The following is a 22,228-nucleotide window of genomic DNA, read 5'->3' as shown; positions in this document are numbered from 1 at the left end:
TGTAAATCTGTGCCATTTTTCAAAAATCACAACAAAATAACTAACGGCAAGAGTTACCATAATGTCCGCTTTCCTTTACCCAATAATCTCACACCAATAATTAACAGGACATTAAGTTTAAAAAACTCATCCTGTGATAGCTTGATGGAATAGTGCTCATCTATTAAAATTATAAAATATAAGTGCTTTGGAGCTTCAGAGAAAAAGAACTACTTATAAGGAGTTAATAAGAAGACTAGAAAATGAAAGACAAGACAAAACAATCTATACATTAAGATAAAAATAAAATTTACATGACTACCAGTTGGCCTGGAGCGATAGCACAGCGGTTGGGCGTTCGCCTTTCACTCGGCCGACCCGAGTTCGATTCCTCTGCCCTTCTTGGAGAGCCTAGCAAGCTACTGAGAGTATCTAGCTCACACGACAGAGCCTGGCAAGCTACCCATGCGTATTGGATATGCCAAAAACAGTAACAATAAGTCTCTCAATGAGAGATGTTACTGGTGCCCACTCGAACAAATCGATTAGCAACGGGATGACAGTAACAGGGACAGTGACCAATTGGCCATAAAGAAGACTCCAGCTTGTCCAGATATGGTAATCTCTTCTCTCTACCAACATTATAACTTTAGGTCTGAGCACTTTAACCTGGATGATGTATTTCTTTAATTTTTGCAGGGATAGGGGGTGGCTTATACCCAGTGGTACTCAGGGATTACTCCTGATTCTGTGCTTAGGGGTCGCTTTTGGTGGTGCTTGAGAGACAATGTATGGTGCTATGGATAGAACTAGGGTGAGGCATATTGAAATTCTTACCTATTGTACTATCTTACAGGTCTTCATTTCCTTTACTTATTTATTTATTTTTAGTTTGGGGGCCACACCCAATGATACTCAGGGGTTACTCTTGGCTCAGTATTAGGAATTATTACACCTTATGGTATTTGCAAAAGCCTTTCCTGTTTTACAATCTCTCTGGTCCCTCCTCTATCACCAAGTTTTTTTATTAGTTGATTTATTCAGTGTTATGAGTTTGCCTTGAGCAAGCACTGGCCCATAATGTCTGCTTGTGAAAGACTCTCACTGCAGAATGGAATAAGAAGACATGTCAATAAATAATCCTCAAATATAAATTTAGTCATTATCAAAAATATATTTTTGAATTTATGAAATATTATTTGAAAAACATTATTATAAATCTTTCAACAATCTTGAATATCCTGAAACATGTGTAGTGCCCACCTCTAATCCCCCAGGCAGAGGGGAACATCAATAGTGAGGGAGCAGAAAGGGGAGAAAAATAATATAATAGGAAAGGTACTTGCCTTACATAGAGCTGACCCAGGTTCGTTTCCAGGTACCACAGATGGTCCCCGAGCACGTCCAGAAGTGATCCCTGTGTACAGAGCCAGGAATAAGAACAGTAGATGTGGCCCCAACTCCTCCTCATACCCCAAATAAAGTGAGGAGCCCCAAAAAGAATAACAGAGTTAGGAGTTGTTTTCTGAGGGACAATCCTTGGTCCTCACATGAATTTAAAAAAGATTCCTTGTCTCTCAAAGCCGCCAAAACTTGGGGAATCCTTAAGCATCTTTTGACAATGAAAAAAGAATTAATTCAAAAAGTTAAGTCTTCTATACCCTTAAGCTCTTACCTAAATCCACTGAATTCTTTGAATATCGTAGTTTAGCTAAACAATTTTTGCTCTATTTTGTACCCCACATAAGAAAACTGAATTAGTGTTCTTGCTCTTTTTCCAAATGAAATAGCAGAGGCACTTTCCAAATTCAAGACTGCCATACAAAATTATTAAAATACACTTCTCTACTATGGAGATATTCCATTTTTCCATATTAAAGAATTGCTGAATACTCAGGACTTGTGATTTATACTTCAGGAGCCTACTACAACTAGGAATCACAAAATCCTCATGGCTAAAGATATTAGGGAAGGTAGGAGATATTGGCTCAAAGAGCTGTCATAAGGTATAAAATCTATGTATAGGTTTTGAATTTACACTTTCACCAGCCTTGTAGATGTTACTGTGGAACAGAAGATCATGAGTACTTACCTAAATGTTGAATAGTTGTGGCCAAGAATTTCAAGAAATTCTGATATGAGTAAGATCTTTCAGTGAAGATTCTGCTCGCTCTCTCTCTGCTACCTTAACTTTCAAAATATTTTTAAGCAAGTTCAATTGATAATCAAAGACAACTGAAGGGGATAGCTTAAAGAATTCATGGCAAGGTACTGTACTACAGGATAACGAAGAAATAGTCTTATGTGAATGAGTTTACATATGAGCCTATGATCCCTTATTACCAATTGTCCTGAGTTAGTCTTATATTCTCCCTTTGCAGTTAAGTCACTACACAGACCCCACTCCAATCCTTCCACAAAACAGTACCCTGAATATTGTCTTTATTTGTCATCTGCTAAGTTGCCAGGTAATAACTAAATGATAGTCTTTTTCAAAATTTTCAACAGGAGAGATATATTTTCCCCCATTTTAGGCCATGATCAAAAAAATTATGTGACAACACTATAGCTTTGGGGATAATGGAAAAGTCATTTAAGGACACAAAGAAGGTAAAAAGAACTTGTGAGTAATCAATATATCATGGGCAGAAAAAAAATTGGCACATTCAAAAGTGGAAAACAAAATCGTATTGAAGACAACTAGAATTTTCCATAACTTCAGTTGCACTTCATTTTCCAACTGTGTGCTGTTTTAAATGATTAAGGATTTTAACTATCCAGAATAAAAAGAGCAAAGAGTAAAAGAAAATGAATCTTTCCATATTCAAAATTTGCAATATTCAAACTAGCCAACAAAAACACAGGAACGCTTGGAATCGGTTCTTGACCATAATTAAATTAGAATGTGTTTAAATTCTTAATAGCACGGTATTTTACACTGAGCTTGAAATATATACCTAAACACTCCAGCCATCATGAGTTATTAATATAAAGTGCCCAATAACTGGAGAAGTATTGTGGCACATTATCACTCCTCCCTGACTAATGAAACCAATCATCCTCTCTTGCGTTTTAGCCACACAAACCAGAATTACTCTCCTTATAGCTTGAAAGGTTTCAGAAAGCATTGAAGCAGCTCAAAAGCAGTCTTTTTGCCTGATGAATGACCCTGAAATAAATACAGGGTTGTTTTCCTGAAGTGTGTGTGTTTTCTTTTTTAAGCTCTCTACCTGTTCACCTCCTGCCTGGAATATGTGTATTTGGATCCCAAGAGGTACACACAGCATGATCACAGTTTACTGATTATTATCAAGAAGCTTCTATGTGACAGAAAGATCATAGTGTAGAAACCTAGACTTGCCATTTTAATTACCAAGTTGATTTTGATAAAGATTGGCTGAAGTGTTCACGTTAAATATACTTTGATAATAGGTAATGGAATTCGGCTGATAAGAAATAATGTGTGCATCAAGCAACTGTACAATGAACTTTTAATTAAAATTAAGGTTGGCTCAACTTTAAATAGTGAGACTCGTGGGCCAATATGAGGACACAGTCTTCGGCAGGAACTTATCTCTCCTCTTTAGACGTTTTGGCATAGACTCAGGGCTGTTGAGCCAAATACACTTTAGTGTGCTTTGCCCTTTGGACTAACAATCTTCACAATCAAGATCCTATAAAAAAATATTCATGAAAATAAGTGCCAGGGAGTGACAGGGCGAGAATGCACTAAATATTGCCAATTCTACAAGAAGAGAAGATTGCTAGAAGTTCTTCCCAAATTGAAAGAGCCATTTGAGCTCTGAAATTATGTTCGAGTAAAACTGGTAGAGAAAAGAGGGGCCTTATTGAAGGAGCAGATTTAGGGTTTTGGGTAGAATTCTGTGGCAAAGAATTCTTTTGAAAAAATAGACAATTTAACTGAACGAAGACTTTCTAATGTCCAAGTTCAGACCATGACTACATCTGGGCATGTCATGGTTACATTAAAGCATCCCAAGGGATGCTCAGAGCCTGGCACGAGTAAGAGGAAAGCAAAAGCCAAAGAAGTGGAAGAGTAATAAATGAAGTAAACCAGGATCAGAGAGTCCCCAGGTTAAACAGAAAAATCTGGCCACTTGGTTCAAGGAATAAGAATGGATCTGGCTGTGCAAGAAGTTAGAAGCCAGAAAGCAAGCAAATGTAAAGGGGCCAAAAGAGAAGGTGAAACTGAACAAGTTCGAGGCAAGTGCTGTCATAAGAACTATGGCTCAAAAACTCATTTTTATTGGGTGCCAGCAACATGGAGTTGTGTTGGACCGTTTCTCTTAAAAGTACAAAGATTTGTGTAATATTCACGCTAAGTTTTGAATAATTTTCATGACAATAAAATAAAAAAATAAATGACTGTCAAGACATTAACTAAAGGCTCTCATTTGCAATGTATTGCATTGGAATTAAGATAAACATTGATTTCATGCATATTTATCTCCATATCTCCATAACTTATACTTTTTACAGTTGAGGAAATGGGCTATGATAAGTTAAAAACTTTAGAAGTTAAGACAGTGTCCATATTCACTTAGTTTGCAGAGGCAGTATATGTGTCATTTTTATCAGAATACAATGAGCAGCCATGCTATCGCCAAATATTAAGTGATGGCATCAACAATAAAGACCTGGGGATTGATGGTGATAATATGGAATGTGTCAGTGACAACCTATTAAGCTTAACACTTTTGATGTTATGAAAGCAGTTGCCCTTAGAATCATTCACATGTTCTAAGTGACACATTAATAGATTAACTACTTAGACACTTACGATTTTAAATTATGATCATCATCAAATAGAAGAAATAAGATGATGACAATGACTCTAATGATGAAAAGTATGATGCCAAAATTTCTGTCAGAATCAGCTTTATGTTCAGGCAAGGGAGCATACTAATGGATAAAATCACCAATTCCTTGCCACGTATTTATACTTAACCCCTTATAAGAATTTATAAACCATTTTTCTCCACAGTTAGAGAAAAAGTTTAGAAATAATACTAAGTAATCACCTAAGTTACTTGAAGATATTATGTTAAAATATTAAAAGTCATCTCGAAAAAGTTTTTGAATACAGACATGGAGATAAAAACTATAAGAAAGAATTACAGAGGTGGGTTGATCTGAGTAAGAAAGGAAACACAATCCACAAGTATGTTTCAAGAACTTCTACGTTCTAATTCATTTTTTAAAAGTCATTATTTCTGTTTTCAAATGTAGAACACAGGACAAACAGCTCATTGTAGTTCAGTCAACAGTTATGGCCAAAGCCAACAGTCTTTCTTCTTAGCATAAAGTAGTGGGAATCAAAGGCCCCAGGGCCTTCCTAAATGACCAGAGAAATTCTGATAGAATTGCAATGCCATTGCCTCCATGAGAAGACCTCGCCACACCACAGGTCTTGGCACAGCACCAAAATCCAAAAAGAACTGATTCCAGATTTTGATTCATGAAGCTGTCAAATGTCATTTCTAATTCTAATCATAGTAATTCCCCTGGGAGACTGACATTTTTTTTCATGGCTTGGGACTCCATATTACTCACAAACAACTGGTAAACCTGCATGCATGGGACTTCTTAGTCTCAACGTTTTGTAACCACCACATCCAAAATGTATATGAAATATTTTGATATAGAAATTCCAATCAACTTCCATATAACCACAACTAGACCCCCTTTCAAGGAGATAGCAAAACCACCCTGCTGCCTGTAAATGAGCATGTAGAACTGAGATCAAAGACACTCTCTCCTCCACCAACTTGTGCTACTTCTCTCCTTGGCTACACATCTTCCCCATATTCATTGATTAATGAGCTCAAACTGGGTACAGAGCGGAAGGTGCATGCTCTTTGACTAAGTTATAACTGGCCAGCTCTCTGATTGTTCCAAAGGAGGAGGAGGTGGTTCACAACTACAAAATGTGCATAGAAATTGACTCCTGAAATAAGCAACATAGAGAAAGTGGAGACTTCACATACTTGCAGAGTAACAACAGTAGCTCAGGTTTGCTTTATTGCATTTCTACCAAAGAGAAGTTAAAATGTTCCTTTTAAAGAATGAAAATGTAAATTATATGGAGGTTAATCTCTACACAAAGATTTAGTAGAAGTGCTATGCGTCTACTGAGGGACACTTAAATCATCACCATGAGAACTAATCATACAAGGAAACCAGGTCTTTTAATATAAGATTTAGAAGAAATGCATATGACGGAAGTACATGAACTAGATCCTGATTTTCACTCTAAATGCAAGTTTTGCTTTAGGTTCTGGTATAGATTCTACTGTGCCCCCCTCCCTGACAAATGTATATGTTGACATTAGAACCCCTAATACCTTACATTATAATCATATTTGAAGATTTGGGTTCTTGAAAGATACAAAGTGAGGTCATCAGCCTGGAAACGAATTCCATTTGACTGGTGTCCAGTTTAGGGCACAGACAGGTATAGAGGAAAAACCTTGTGAAGACATAGGGATAAGGAAGCAATCTGCGCACCAATACAAGAAGCTTGAGAATCCAAAGTTCTAGATGCTTGTCGAAGATAGTTTCAGAGTAGAAGCTGGTCTAAGATAGTTCCATGGAAATAAATCCACAGTATAGTTGCATTTCAACTTTCAAAACCACTGAAATGAAGAATACAACCACCCTAGAAAGGTGTGAGAGAACATTTCCTCCTTCAAACCCCAGAAGCCCCTCACACAGGAGGGAGTTCAATGGGTGAAGAGTTTGTGCCTCTGCCCCCAACAGCCCACTACTTCTGTTCGCTAAATTCCATCATTATTAAATATTCCTTCTCCCTTGACTAATGCAACAACCTCTATAGTGGTTTCCCTGCCTGTGTTCTTACCCACTTCTATCCATTCACAAAGCAGTAAAGCGATCCTCTCAACGTTTGGGAATTCACTGGTGCAAAAGCTGCCAGTGGTTTCATTTTGCACTTAGAATAAAGCTCAACCTCCTAAGCTTGGTCTAGAGAGGCTTCCGAGGTGAAGCCCCAAGCTTTCTCTCAGTTCTGAGCTTGAGGCACTGTCTGGTCTTGCACACACACACCTGCCCCAGCACATCTTTGCTTTGTGAATACATTATGCTCCTTGTTTTTGTTCTGTGAGTTCCTTGCCCACCGTGACTGTGACTTCCAAACAGAGACATCTCCAATCACAAGACGTCTCTAAACGCTTGTCTGAGCCATACCACACTTGTCACTCTCCTTCCAACCCATGCTTAAATCCTTCACTGCAAGTACCACAAATGGAACACAGTTCACTTCTCTGTACTTGTTTATTCTCTCTTGACCACAAGGTCAAGGCCCCTGTGTCATGTATCATCACTGTAGCTCAATGGCTAAATGAATGAGTGGATAAAATAATACAGTGAGTGAAAGCACTTTGTAAGCTCCAAGCCTTTCCATAAATGCAACTCATAATTAGTTGATATAAAAGCTATTAAAGAAGAATCTGGATTTTTCTTCTCATACCTAATTCCCCAATACAGGGGAAAAATTAACTGAACAAATTTATTATTTGAAAATGATATATTATGAATAGACTCATACCAAATGGCCTATATCAATGGGATCATATCAACTAACAGGATTTATGGGGTCAGAGAAATAGTAGAGTGTGTAAGGTGCTGGCCTTACATTGTGACTGATCTGGATTCAATCTCAAGACACCATATATCATTCCCTGAGCACAACTATGAGTTATCCCTGAGCATAGAACCAAGAATAAGTCAGAACGAAGCACAGCTGGGCGTGACCCAAAACCCAAACAAACTCAAACAAACAAATCAAATAACCAAATTTAGAGCAATGTAGAGGGTTTAATAAATGGTTTTATACAACTTATCTCATGTAATCTTCATAATTACCTATGAAGGTGTGTTTTTATTCCCATTGTAGCACTGCAGCACTGTCGTCCCATTGATTATCAATTTGCTCGAGTGGACACCAGTAACGTCTCCATTGTGAGACCTATTACTGTTTTTGGCATATTGAATACCCCCACCGGGAACTTGCCAGGCTCTGCCCTGCAGGATGAATACTCTCAGTAGTTTGCTGGGCTCTCCGAGAGAGACAGAGGAATCAAACCCCGAACCCGGGTTGGTCACGTGCAAGGCAAATGCACTACCCAATGTGCTGTTGCTCCAGCCCATTCTCATTATAAAGAGGGATAAACTGAGACTGAGGAGTTAAATAGACTGCCCAAGTTTTTACATAAAATAAGTAGTGGAAACAAGGCTTCTCTCTATATCCCTCTATTATCATCTTAAAATACTTAGCAAGTAGCACCATGTGCCAACAAAGACGAATGACAGGAAAGGGTGAGCAGACACAAGCTCCTGTGAGAAGAAACGTTCCTGCAGGTTTGTTTGGCCACAGGCAAGAGAATATTCCTCTGTATTCTATTTCTCTTTATAAATCAGCTCCAGGACCTGAGCATATTTTGATATTACTGTTTAAAATATTCTGCTCTTCATTCTATTTTGATGCAAACTTCTCAAAAACTTTGCCCCCCTCAAAAAAAAAAACATGCTTTAGCTGTTTATAATATAGTACTGTATTTTTGGCAGATAAAAATTTTGTTGTCCAGGGACCAGAGAGATAGTACCCTGGGTAGGGTGCTCACCTCACAAGCAGACAACCTGGGTTCAGTACCCAGCATCCCAGATGGCTGCCTGGAGCACACCGTCAGGAGGAATTCATGAGTCCAGAGCCAGGAGTAATCCCTGCACATTGCACGTGCAAACAAACAAAAGTTTTATTGTCCCATCTGAGAGTTAGGTGTGCGCACACATTAAAAGAGGCATTTTTCTCCCAGAGGAGAATTTAGTTCTGTGAATACAATTCTACTCATTAAATACATTTATTTAATGCCATCGGGCTGGAGCAATAGCACAGTAGGTAGGGCATTTGCCTTGCACGAGGCCAACCCGGGTTCGATTCCTCCACCCCTCTCGGAGAGCCTGGAAAGCTACCGAGAGTATGCCGCCCACTTGGCAGAGCCTGACAAGCTACCCGTGGCATATTCAATATGCCAAAAACAGTAACAAGTCTCACAATGGAGACATTACTGGTGCTCACTCGAGCAAATTCAATGAGCAATAGGATGACAGTGACAGTGATATTTAATGCCATTATTATCAGACAACATTGATAACAGACTATGTTCTCTCTTGACTTGACATTAACAAAATAATTTTGCTGGCAAAATGGGTTTTATAATGAAAGCTGAGATAAATAAAAGGTGTTGAAATATTTGCAACATATAATGATCAGACTTAATATCTTCAGTATAAATACTTCCTACAAATAAAAAACAAATATATAAAGATTGCTCATGTAAACATGAGCAAAAATTCACAAAACATAAATTTGTATAGCCAACAAATACATTTTTAACAAAAAAGAGCCTCCTTAACAAAGGTGCACTAAAGTAGTATCTGTCAAAAATATGGTTAGAAACTTTAAAAGATGAATATACCTATATAAGCAAAACCATTTTGAGGTGCAAATTATTATAATTATTTTGAATAGTAATTTTACAATATCCATTAAATTTTAAATGTGCATACTTATGACTTCCATTTCAAGGTCTGTATCTTTCTGAAGTACTAAGATAATTATAGATTACCATAATAAGATTATCATTGTTAAATTTTAATGATTTTATAATTAATACCATCAATAAATGCCATTTGCATCATATACCTGGCTTTAGGTATCTGGTCATACTGGATAAAAGTTTTACTTGGAAAAAATTTATTCAATAAAAATTTAACCAGAACTTAATAATAAGCTCATTGAATGGTTTGAAAAGATAATTCTAGTGGTAAAGCCATAAGAATATTCAAAGAATGTTCTTGAAGAACATTCAAGAGCAGTCCTTCTTTCAAAACAAGGTTGTACTGGGGGAAAAATAGTCCGTGTGAGTTCTCAGCCTTATTCTGAGTCTTTTTAGCTGTGTAATTTTCACCTTCTAAGCCGCAGTTTCCTATCCATAAAATGCATGTAAAAACAGCTATCTTAAAGAAACACTCCTGTTTTAGCTAGTAATTGCCGCTATAAATAAATAATGGTTATACATCACCCAGAAGAATTTATGACACATAGAATGTGCTCAAGAAATATTGGTCTTGGATTGGAGATATAGCCCAGTTTAAAGAACACCAGCTTTGCCTGGGCAAGATCCTGAGTTCAATTCCTGGAACTACATGACCCCTAAGCCTGACAGGAGTGACCCTGATAAACCTCCGAGAATCGTCAGGAATGGCCCCACAGATTTAAGACAAAAGAGTAAGAAATCTTAGACTCTTATATGTTTTTATTCCTAAAATATGTAGGTCAAGGAACTATGCAGAAAGGGAAAACTAAAAAGAATCTTTATTATTCATTTTATTATATTTGCTTAACACCTCATTATAAAAAGATATGCCCCTTGGTTCTATAGGTGCAAATAAATAAAGCACATACCCTGTAATTTATACTGGGTCAAAAGAATTCCTCGTAAACATCTACAGAGAAAATTAATGGCTCTCCTTTTAGCAAGACTAAGTGGAAAATAGCATTATTAACAATAATGATTACACTGAGAATTCCGTATCTGCTGGGCATTGTTTATGTGGATTATTCCACTTAGCCCTTTCAACCCTGTGGTACAGGCTTTTATAGTATAGATCCTAATGGTCAATGAGAAAGAAATTTATAGCTTCAAGCTGACCCAAGTTTAGATGTGACTGATATAGACAGTTCAGAGCAAGCAAAGCCAATGTAAATTCTAAAAAATAATATACAAATCAGTATTTTTTAGGAAGAATAGTGAATATTAAAGAGTATGGGCAGTTAATTTGGTCAAAGCTAACAATTTTAACAGTTTACCCTAAAAGGAATTGCAATTAATTGATCAGAACTAAGGTTGCCAATTCTGAATATCTACAGAAAATATTCTGGTGTCTCATGGGCTAGTTAATCTTCTGGCCTGGAAGTTTGTCATCTGTTCATTCTATAAATGATTTTTGAGAAGCTCCTATGTGGCAGGAACTATTTTGGAATCTGCAGAAACAATAGTGAGCAAACATGAAACTCTGACCCACACTGAGCTTGCATGTTGGCTTACATGTGGAGATATTAAACAATGAATAATGCGTATGGCCACACTTTCAAACAGAGAAAGAGCAAAAGCTCTGAGTGAAAAAAACAGGTGTTTGTGTGGAGGGGAAGGAGGTGCGTAAGAGATGTCAACATCAAGGAAGACAAGAATTCCTTAACCGCAAAAGGTCAGGTAGGGTTACTTTCAGATCTCCATTCAAGTAATTGCACCAAATTATTTTGCAAGGAAAAATGAAACGAAATAAAAAAATAGACATAATGGGAGGGGGAGAGGTTACATTACCAATTATTCCTAGACCAGGTTTTGCTGTAAGAATCCTGATTAGTATTATAAACATGTTAATATTCTGAGTCATGTTTTAATCATTTACAAGAAAATGATAAATCAGACTTATATTAATTAAATATTTGTAGATCTTCGATTTAACTAGTAGTCACTGAATGTTTTAGAAATGTCATTTCTCAAGTTCATGATTTTTTACTTATTTGCTGTACAAAGGGTAATAATCAAAATAAAGCTTTAGTTCTTACTGAAATATTCAACAATTAATAAATTCAAAGATAAATAAATTGATGTTTTAAAATGTAAGGAGATTTATTTTTCTTCATGAACAAGGCTCCTAAACAACGTGAAATATGAGAATTCAGAGACTCAGAAAAGTTAAGGAATTTCTTGGGAATGGCAAAATCACTTGAAGATCTGAATGTGAACGGTGTTTTGACTAGGATACTCCGTGTTTAAAATATGTCATGTAGTATCTGACACAGGGCAGGCACTCAATATTTCCCTCTGACTGAACTGGGGACAAGTCAAACTACAAGAGTATTCAGAGGAAGAAATTCAAAATATCTAGTACACACTGCTGGATAACATTGGCTTGTCCTTGCTCCTCCCACAGAGAGCTTATCCCTAGTGAGCCACTCCCACAACAGTTCAATTGAGGCACACCCAATTCCATTAGGCACTAATAATCCTATAACGCTTTTCTCTTTTCTTTATGTCATGGTTTATTTGCATGGTTTATTTAGCAACTTCCACTTTTCTTTTGTGTCCTTTGTTACAGGAAGACAGTTCATGCTGTGCTTTGTAACATGGGAGTTAATTTCCTCCAAAATAATATTTACTCTTGGGCATCCATATTTACTTGACTTACTCCTCAGTGGCCCTTAGTTCCTAGCACTCTAAGAGTAGGGTGCTGTGTACTGAAATTAGACTATAGACCAAATATGATGGCCACTCAGTACCTCTATTGCAAACTACAACGTCTAACAGGAGAGAGAACAAAAGGGAATACCCTGCTGTAGAGGCAGGGTGGGTTGGTGGGGGTTGGGGTGGTGGTGGTGGGAGGGATACTGGGAACATTGGTGGAGGAGAATGGGCACTGGTGGAGGGATGTAAACGAAATGCAAACATGAAAGTTCATAAGTCTGTAACTGTACCTCACGGAGATTCACTATAAGCTACCCTGGCATCAAAATGGGCCAGACCAAGTGCCATAATACTTCACTGTAAGTTAAGAGCACAGTCATGTAAAAATTCTGATATGACCCAGAAGAAGTAACTGAATAAGGACCCTGCTGGGTTTAGGAAAGACTAACCTGGCCAGAGGACTATGTTCTGGAATATACAGTGAGATGTCCCCAGGAAGAGCCAACCTTTAAGCTTAATATATCTTTTACTATGTTCATATAAAATGGCATTGCTAGAAATATTATAAGTAAATTCACTATGATTGTTTAAATGGATTACTAGCTGAGGAAAGGAGAAAGCAATACACCCTGGATGGAATTCCGCCCTTGAGCAGATCTCCTGGTAATCTGAAGTACTGAACCCTCAGATGAGATCTTGTTGGTGAGTTAATCTCCTGAAGGAATGGCTTTTCCTCTTTTTTGTTGTTATGATAATGCTCAGGCTGGAGCCATAGCACAGCAGTAGGGTATTGGGGAGGAATTTCACCCCAAACACCCACTGAAATTGGTAAAAAGAAGATTCTCAACCCACCTCAGTTATTCCAGAAGGACACACTTTCAAATAGTCTTTGCATGTCTCCAATTTTAGTCGCCATTAGACTCAGTCACATGATTCAACCTACAATCAAACATTGACCTTCTGAGCCCACAACACCCAGAACTGTGAAAAATCATGGTAAGTAATGGCCTACAGGAAATTACAAGTATTGCCAGCAAACACCAGAAACAAAAAGAGAAAGAAAGAAAGAAAGAAAGAAAGAAAGAAAGAAAGAAAGAAAGAAAGAAAGAAAGAAAGAAAGAAAGAAAGAAAGAAAGAAAGAAAGAAAGAGAAGAAAGAAAGAAGAAGAAAGAGAGAGAGAGAGAGAGGGAGGGGAGGAGGAGGAGGGAGGTAGGAAGGAAGGAAGGAAGGAAGGAAGGAAGAAGGAAGGAAGGAAGAAGGAAGGAAGGAAGGAGGAAGGAAGGAAGGAAGGAAGGAAGGAAGGAAGGAAGGAAGGGAGGAAGGAAGGAAGGGGAGGGAGGCAGGGAGGGAGGCAGGGAGGGAGAGAGAGAAAGAAGAGAGAAAGAAAGAAAGAAAGAAAGAAAAGAAAGAAAGAAAGAAAGAAAGAAAGAAAGAAAGAAAGAAAGAAAGAAAGAAAGAAGAAAGAAAGAAAGAAAGAAAGAAAGAAAGAAAGAAAGAAAGAAAGAAAGAAAAGAAAGAGGAGAAAAAGAGAGAAAGAAAGAAAGAGAGAAAGAAAGAAAGAAGAAAGAAAGAAAGAAGAAAGAAGAAAGAAAGAAAGAAAGAAAGAAAGATAAGAAAGAAAAGAAAAGAAAGAAAGAAAGAAAGAAAAGAAAAAGAAAGAGAGAAAGAGAGAGAGAGAGAGAGGGAGGGAGGGGGGGGAGGGGAGGGAGGGAGGAGGGAGGGAGGAGGGAGGAGAGGGGAGGAGGAGGAAGGAAGGAAGGAAGAGAAGAAGAGGAAGGAAGGAAGGAAGAAAGAAGATAAGAAAGAAAGAAAGAAAGAAAGAAAGAAGAAGAAAGAAAGAAAGAAAGAAAGAAAGAAAGAAAGAAAGAAAGAAAGAAAGAAAGAAAGAAAGAAAGAAAGAAAGAAAGAGGCGCATATGCTGCCTGAGCCCATGTGCTGCTTGTGCCATGTGGCTGAGCACATGTGTCGCCCGCATCTCCCCCCTTGAGATGTGTACTTTCATGCTTTCGTGTCCAGTGCTAGGATGTGTGTAGAGCTCTCTCCACCCTTGGAGAAGCCCGAGGTCTCTCTTGAGCGCGAATATTCTTACTATTCTCTCTCCCACTTATCCCTTCCTCCCTCCCTCAGAAACTTCTGAATAAAATCTATTTACTTCAAAAAAAAAAAAAAAAAAAAGAAAGAAAGAAAGAAAGAAAGAAAGAAAGAAAGAAAGAAAGAAAGAAAGAAAGAAAGAAAGAAAGAAAGAAAGAAAGAAAGAAAGAAAGAAAGAAAGAAAGAAAGAGGGGCTGGAGAGATAGCACAGCGGGTAGGGCGTTTGCCTTGCACGTGGCCGACCCGGGTTCAAATCCCAGCATCCCATATGGTCCCCTGAACACGGCCAGGGGTAATTCCTGAGTGCAGAGCCAGGAGTAACCCCTGTGCATCGCCAGGTGTGACCCAAAAAAGAAAAAAAAATAAAAGAAAGAAAGGAAGGAAGGAAGAAAGGAAGAAAGAAAGAAAGAACAGATTCTTTTACAAAGTTCTCAGAAGGAATCAAATTTGTCAACACTTTAATTTTGGACTTCTGCCTCTGCAATAGAGAGATGATACATTTTGTTGCTTAAATAAAATAAGATCACTGTTCTAAATCACTCTGTTCAAGAACATTTTTGCAAATGTAGTGCTGTGGTGGATAGATAGTGATCACCCTGTTAGCATTCATTTGTCACTTTCTCAACGCGTTTTTAGCTAATAATCATTCTTTTCCTAAATATAAACTGCTTTTTCCCAAAGGTCCGGTTCTCCTGATTCTTTTCTCCACTCTCTATATTAGAAATAACATTCTTTTTATCTTACATTTCAAAATTACCACCTATCATGATACCTGAACAAAGAATATTTTCTTTCTCTATTTTTAGGAAAGAAATGAAACTGGAGTTAATAGTGAACATTTTCCAAGAAACATTCTACTCTGGAACTTATGGGAGTTATGAAATAACCCAAAACTAAGAGGGTGAAACAGCTTACACTTTAAATTCTTTATATCTTGAAGTCTTTTATTTAAATCATTTTTTTAAAAAAAAATCAAATCACACGGAGTTCTTAATAAAGCATTATTATTACAGGGGAAAGAATAAAACTTTCCAAATGCAAATGTTTAGCTGAAGTGGAGTCTAAAAGATTCCAAGACATTAGTCAGGAGATGGATTGCTTTGCTATTACAAGTCTGGGTTACAATATCACTGGAACCAAATTCCCGTCAGATTAGTCTTTACTCAAAATGAATGTTTGTAATTATGAAATGAAATAAGTTTTAATTTGAATTGCCTAAAAAGGGGAAACCAAATATTGTGTAATTACAGGAGAAGAAATTTGAGATGGAAAACAAGATAGTGTTATTTACAAGTAAAAAGGCTTTTATGGGATTAGGGGGCTTTAATGTGCATATTTGTAGGATTTGGGGTGGCAGAATTTGGAACTAAAATATTTTTCATCAGCGTTTATTTACAGTGCGCATGCAAGAAATGGAATCCCAGACACATCTGATATTGGGCTTATTTAAACCTTTTATATCCCCACTAAGTCTGAAAAGACTCAAATGTGAGCCACACATAATGGAAGTAATCGTGGAGTGTGATAAAATAAGTATTTGAAAACCACATGCAACTTTTAGGCTCAAATCCAGAACTATAAAAATCTACCTAGAGACATAATGAGCCTGAGTCTCCTTGGAAAAAGAAAAAAATACTGAGGGGGGAACCGAGTCCTTCTTACTCCATGGCCTGTGGCATCTGAGTGGAGCCCCCAAATGACTAGTAAGTGCTTCACTGCCAAGGCCGCCCACAAGGACCATTTGGCCTCCCCTTCGGGCAGCCATTTCTTATCCTCTGCAAAACGGTGATGTCAGAGACTTTACATTTTCCTTCTCCCTCCAGGGTGCTCCTATGCTCTCTTTTTTCCCCATGGATCTAGGACCCCAGGGCCTAGATTTGCTCCAGTTACTTTTCCCACCAGGTCAGTGCTGGCAATTACAGACCTTGCACGCCAACCTCTTCGACAGTAAAGTCTTGCTATGGAGGGTCCCTTGTCTCTGGCAAACTGATTCACTCTAACCTGCCTCTTCCAAAGACATTGACTCTTTAAAGCACTGTAGCACTGTCATCTTGTTGCTCATCAATTTGCTCGAGCAGGCACCAGTAACGTCTCCATTGTGAGACTTGTTGTTACTGTTTTTGGCATATCGAATACGCCAGGGGTAGCTTGCCAGGCTCTGCCGGGCGGGCGGGATACTCTCGGTAGCTTGATGGGCTCTCTGAGAGGGATGGAGGAATCAAACCCGGGTTGGTCGCTTGCAAGGCAAACGACCATTGTGCTATCTGTCCAGTCCTCTTTAAAAGATCTGGCAAATGGAGGTTGGTGAAAGTACAGGGTTTACTCCCTGGTGTGATATGAACTTTCTCGCTCTTCAGGTTGTATCTTGGGGTTATCCAATCTGCACACGCATCCCTGGCTGTGATTCTGGTAGTCCCTGGTTTAACACCACATCCTCAGGCCCTCACATTAAAATAAATCATTGGAAGATACAACTGAAAACAAACAACAGCAAAATACATGGGGCAAAGGCAATGTGTGGTTCATCAAATGCTCATAGCCTTCTTTCTGCATGACATAGTGGTGATAGGGAGGAAGCTGGCCTGTCAGAGACCCTATTTTCCCTGGCAAATTAGGGGCAGCCACATCTCATACATATATTAGGGTTTTAGCCAATGAAGTAAAGAATAGTGGTGCCGTTGAGTCTGGCCCCGGGAGCCCTGATATCTAGCTTTCTTTATGTTTTTTTCCCCACTTGGCTGGTTGGAAGTGAGGAAATCTCCCAAGGATTTGAAAACAATGACCTGGAATCCTAAATGATTTAATGGAAGCATTGCTCAGAGGACCATATAGGGTACCGGGGATTGAATCTGGGTGGGTCAACCTGCATGTAAAGCAAGTGCCCTACCCACTGTACTAGCTCCATAGAATTATTCTTTAATCACATAAATAGAGATAGAACAGATTTGGGAGGGTAAAATAAACTTCCCAATTCACTACTAGCCTAAAATTTACTTATGTGTAAATCCATTTTAATAGACCTTTAAGAAGTGTGTCGTCTGGGGCTAGAGCGATAGCACAGAGGGTAGGGTGTTTGCCTTGCACGCAGCTGACTCGGGTTCGATTCCCAGCATCCCATATGGTTCCCTGAGCATCGCCAGGGGTAATTCCTGAGTGCAGAGCCAGGAGGAACCCCTGAGCATTGCCAGGTGTGACCCAAAAAGCAAAACAAAACAACAAAAAAAGAAGTGTGTCGTCAACAGTATTATTTGTGGATGCCCAGGTGGTTGAGTGAGAGACTCTTCCCAAAGGCTACCTTAGTGCCCATGAACCTTCCTCCCCTAGTCCATCACTGTGGGCACTCAACAGCTATTGCTGAACCTCATGTATTATTTATATACTATAACATTTCCACTTGGAAATTCAATGATCAATGAAAAGCCCCTTGTGACATGATCTTATCATTTGTTAAGTTGTCCATCTTATTCTTTGTTTGATTGTCCATTCCTCTACTCAAACACCCCATATATCTAGGCTTAATACTTGACTAGACATTGGTGGACATAAACAGAATGGGAATATCCAGCTTACTATTGGAGCCAGAAGGTAAAGAAATGGTCATAAGATTATAAAAGACTACAACACAATACTCTGGGTAATCAGATATTTATTCTAGCCGTTTTTCTTTCACAAAGATAGAACCCAGAGCCTCACACATGCAAGACGTGTGTTTTACCATGAAACACCTCTCCAGTCCTCACTATACCTAAATTTATGAGGTTTTTGTTATGTGTCAGACATTCTGCTCAAAGTTCCCTCATTATATTGTTAGTCATCACAACAATCCTCCCCTCAAATTACTGATAGAGAAATCAAGACTCAGATATATAAAGCATGTGCACAAATTGCACAAATCATGACTACCAAGCTTGGGGTTTCAATCGAGTTCTGTCTGATTCCAAAGTCTTTTACTAATGCTGCAACTTTGAGCAAATTAGTAAAATATCATCACTTTCTCTTTCTCAGCCCCAAAGGCCACCTCACTCACAAAGAAGCAACGTCTAGTGCGAGCTCAGCTGCAGCGCCACAAGTTTTACACTTTCTCTTTCATATGCCCTCTGAATATTATGTATGAAAACTGGGCCTCATGAACAATTTCCTCACCTCTGAAAGGACAGTGGAGAGTGGAGGAAGGTCAAATAAATATTTACAGTGTTCGTATTATCAGAGGATTTTTGGGCTGGTCTGCTTTGAAATGCTGGCTGCCTTCCCCCAAACGGGGACTCTAGTGAATGAAGGTCCCTCTGACTTCATCTTTGCCACTATGTACAGGAATGATAAGATGAGTCCGGTGTTTGTCTGACTGGGCTCTCATTGCAGGTGCCCATACAGACCCTAAGGAGGATGCCTCCTGCTTCCTGTGCAACTACTGTGATGTGAGAAGTGCCATACTAATGCCCACTCTGGCCTCACTTGCTGCTTCACACACTCCGTCGAATCCCCACGCTCAATGTGCTTATTTAGGCTCAGCCTTGGACCGAGAGGTGAGCATCCCCCGGAGAACCAAGAAATACTGTGGAAGTCGATGTGGAGGTCTCATTCTGTTCAGCAGGGAGAACCCTTCATGGGGCTGAGAAGGGGACACAGCCGAATAAGGCGTTTATTCTATGGCAGTTACAGTATTTATACCTCCCTGCTGGGACGAGGTGGCATAGTATGCATGCTGGGACCCCCAATAGAAATGTAGGGTGTGGCATGGGCGTTAGCTAGTGATAAACAAATGCTGATAGGATAATATTAGTAAGATTAGGAGTGGCAACCTTTTCTAAGTGTGGCATGGGCATTAGCTAGTGATAAACAAATAGTGACAGGATAAGATCAGTAAGGTAAAATGGCTCCCTACAAAATACACGTTTGGAAAAAGCAGAGAGACTGCGCTAAAAATGGGGCCCACACTGAGTGTGGATTAAGAACTAAAACATACTCGGGATCTTCATGTGCCAGGATGCAGCCCGAGACAGGGTGGAAGAAGCTTTGTTGAGCAACCATAAGAGGACTGGGTGAGCAGAGAAATGAGTAGACCCCAAATAGCAACAAAGTCTCTTCGATGAACCTCAAAAGCTCCCCGAACATAGTGGGATGTGTTCATGAAAAGATACTTACCTTCTGTTATGTGTTCCCTTACTTTTCAGCTGAGATAGGTGGTAAAGTTGCTAAGAGGGGGATTTCTGGAGACAGGCACCTAAATTTAGATTCTTCCTTTTACTTGCCTTACACTTTCTAGCTGCGAGTGGCAATGCACACATTTTCCTATCTCTCAGAACTTATTGCCTTGACTAGCAACATGAATGTGATTATAACTACCTCCCAGAGCTAGCAATAATTAAGTTCCATCACAAGACTTAATGGAGTGTCTGGAATTTAGTCTATTGTTCAACAACGTCACCCATCTGTGTAACAGATTTGAGATAGGAGTCAAAGAGATAAGTTGCCTCAAGTAGTCATTCTCAATTTTTTTTTATTTCAGGGTTCCTTTATAAATCTGAAAAAGAGTGAGTTCTCACTCCAGAGAATATTTATTTATGTAGATTATATTAGCCTATATTTGCCTTACTAGAAACTAAAGCTGCACACTCTTAAATATGTCAAGCTAACTCAAATAGTCACAATAAATCTATTATATGTTTGTATCATACAGTTTCACTAAAAAAATACCTTTCCTCCAAATCGTTTAGTGAGAAGAATGGCATTGTTTAATATCTCAGCAAACTTCTTTATTATTTGCTATGGGTAGATGCTTTCTATTCAAGCTTTCCCTACAATTTATTTCATTTTTCAAAGAGGGAACCCAATCTTTTTATCAAAGGACAATAGAAGTTCACTGAAATTCCCAATGGTTTACCACTTTATTCCTTTCTTTTTTTTAAGAATTTTATTTTATTGAATCACCATGTGGAAAATTACAATGCTTTCAGGCTTAAGTCTCAGTTATACAATGCTGAAACAACCATCCCTTCACCAGTGCCCATATTCCACCACCAAAAAAAGGAAAAAAAACACAGTACACCTACCATCCTTCCCCCCCTGCATCCCCCCCACCTTGTAACTGATAAATTTCACTTTACTTTCTATTTACTTTGGTTACATTCAATATTTCAACACAAACATCACTATTATTGTTAGGAGTACCACACTAGAGTCAGACCTGTTGTGAAGATACATGTTGTGAAGATATACTGTGCCACTCGGTTTTGGATTTCTGTACTTTAGCAACTAAATCCAGGAAGATTTCTTCCAGATATTAGATCATTGCAAGCTTGTAAACCCCATCTGTGGTCGTCATAATATGGCGGTCACCACGCCCTTCACCCCCGGCAAGGAAGAGGCGAGAGAGAGAAATACCTTTCCCCTCCTGGGTGGGCATGGGGCCGAGGCTTAGTTCTCAGTCTGGAGACACTCTGCGAGGAGTTGCCCATGCCGAAAAATTTAGCTGGAGTCTGAAGTCACGTTTGTGCAGCATTTATACAATTTTTCATCTTTCTCATCTTCCGCACTCCCAGCTCTGTCCTCTTTCTGGATCTACTGCAGCCTCTCCACCACTTCACTTTATTCCTTTCATAAAAAAAGGAAATTAAGGCAGCCAAATGGACTTAAATACTTACTCAACTGATGAACTACTAGACATAGCACTCAAACCCAAACTGTCTACAGGGAAGAGTATGAATTCAATGCACTGCATCCATTGCTATAAATAAAGTTCCAACTGGAAACTCTAGTTCCCATCCTGCTCTAGGGGTATATTTGGGTCAAATGGTTTTCTTTTTCAGTGAAGTGGCAGAACTGGACCAGGCTATCAATGAGCTCTCTGAAATCATTGGTGATACATACAGTCCAGATAGAAAATTTAAAAATAAGTAAACCTCATCGAATCTTTGGTGCCATTTCTTTTGGTCAACATGGTTGGGTTAGCTAATCTTTGGTCAACATGCTTTGAAAATTGGTTGCATTCACAACATCATCTTAAAGAAATACATAATTCTGCCCAATATGGCTCTATTTTGATTTCCATTAGAATTATCTATTGTTTTAGGATCAGCTATCCCACCAGAATAAAATTTTCATTGCTTTATTTAGTATATTTCTTTTGGGAAGGCAGAGTAAGCTAATTTGTATCAAGGTGTTAATGAATGATAGATTCTAGAAATTTATTAGTATTGTTCTATAATGTCAAGATGAGTAATACCAAGACAATAGTGAAAAATGCTCAATTGTTTGACAAATGTAGGTACTGCTTCAAAATTCTCATTCCTTTCCCAGTTTAAATGTAATTTCCTTGAACTCTTCTGTACTTATTTTTTAAGTTGTTATACTTAATTGAGAGCTAGACTCAAACCAGAGTTCAAAAGGTACTTGTTGGTTGACTAAAAAATTACCATTTTGTTTGACTTAAGTTTTAATTTAATCTTGAAAATGCCACACACACACAAAAGAAACAATAATCCAACACAATAATGTGGAGGACTAAATATATATGAAATCCACATAATCTAACACAATAAAGTGGAGGGTTCGATCAATATACAAAAACATCTTTGACTGAAGCAATTGTACAGCAGGTAGGACATTTTCCTTGCATGCAGCCAACCTAGGTTTGATTGCTGGCATCCGATATGGTCTCCAAAGCACCATCAGGAGTATTTACACCAGAAGTAATTATACCAGGAGTAATTCCTGAGTACAGTGCCAGAAATAGCCCCTGAGCATTTCCAGTTGTGACAAAAAAAATTAAAAGTAAATAAAAAATCATTTTTAAAAATAAATTTTACTTGACAATATGCATTAACGTGATATACTGATAATCATTGCACTGGTTATTTAGTATTTTATTC

Source organism: Sorex araneus, chromosome X (assembly GCF_027595985.1).
Source record: "Sorex araneus isolate mSorAra2 chromosome X, mSorAra2.pri, whole genome shotgun sequence".
In the NCBI taxonomy this organism is placed as follows: Eukaryota; Metazoa; Chordata; class Mammalia; order Eulipotyphla; family Soricidae; genus Sorex; species Sorex araneus.
This window is presented reverse-complemented; position numbering follows the sequence as displayed.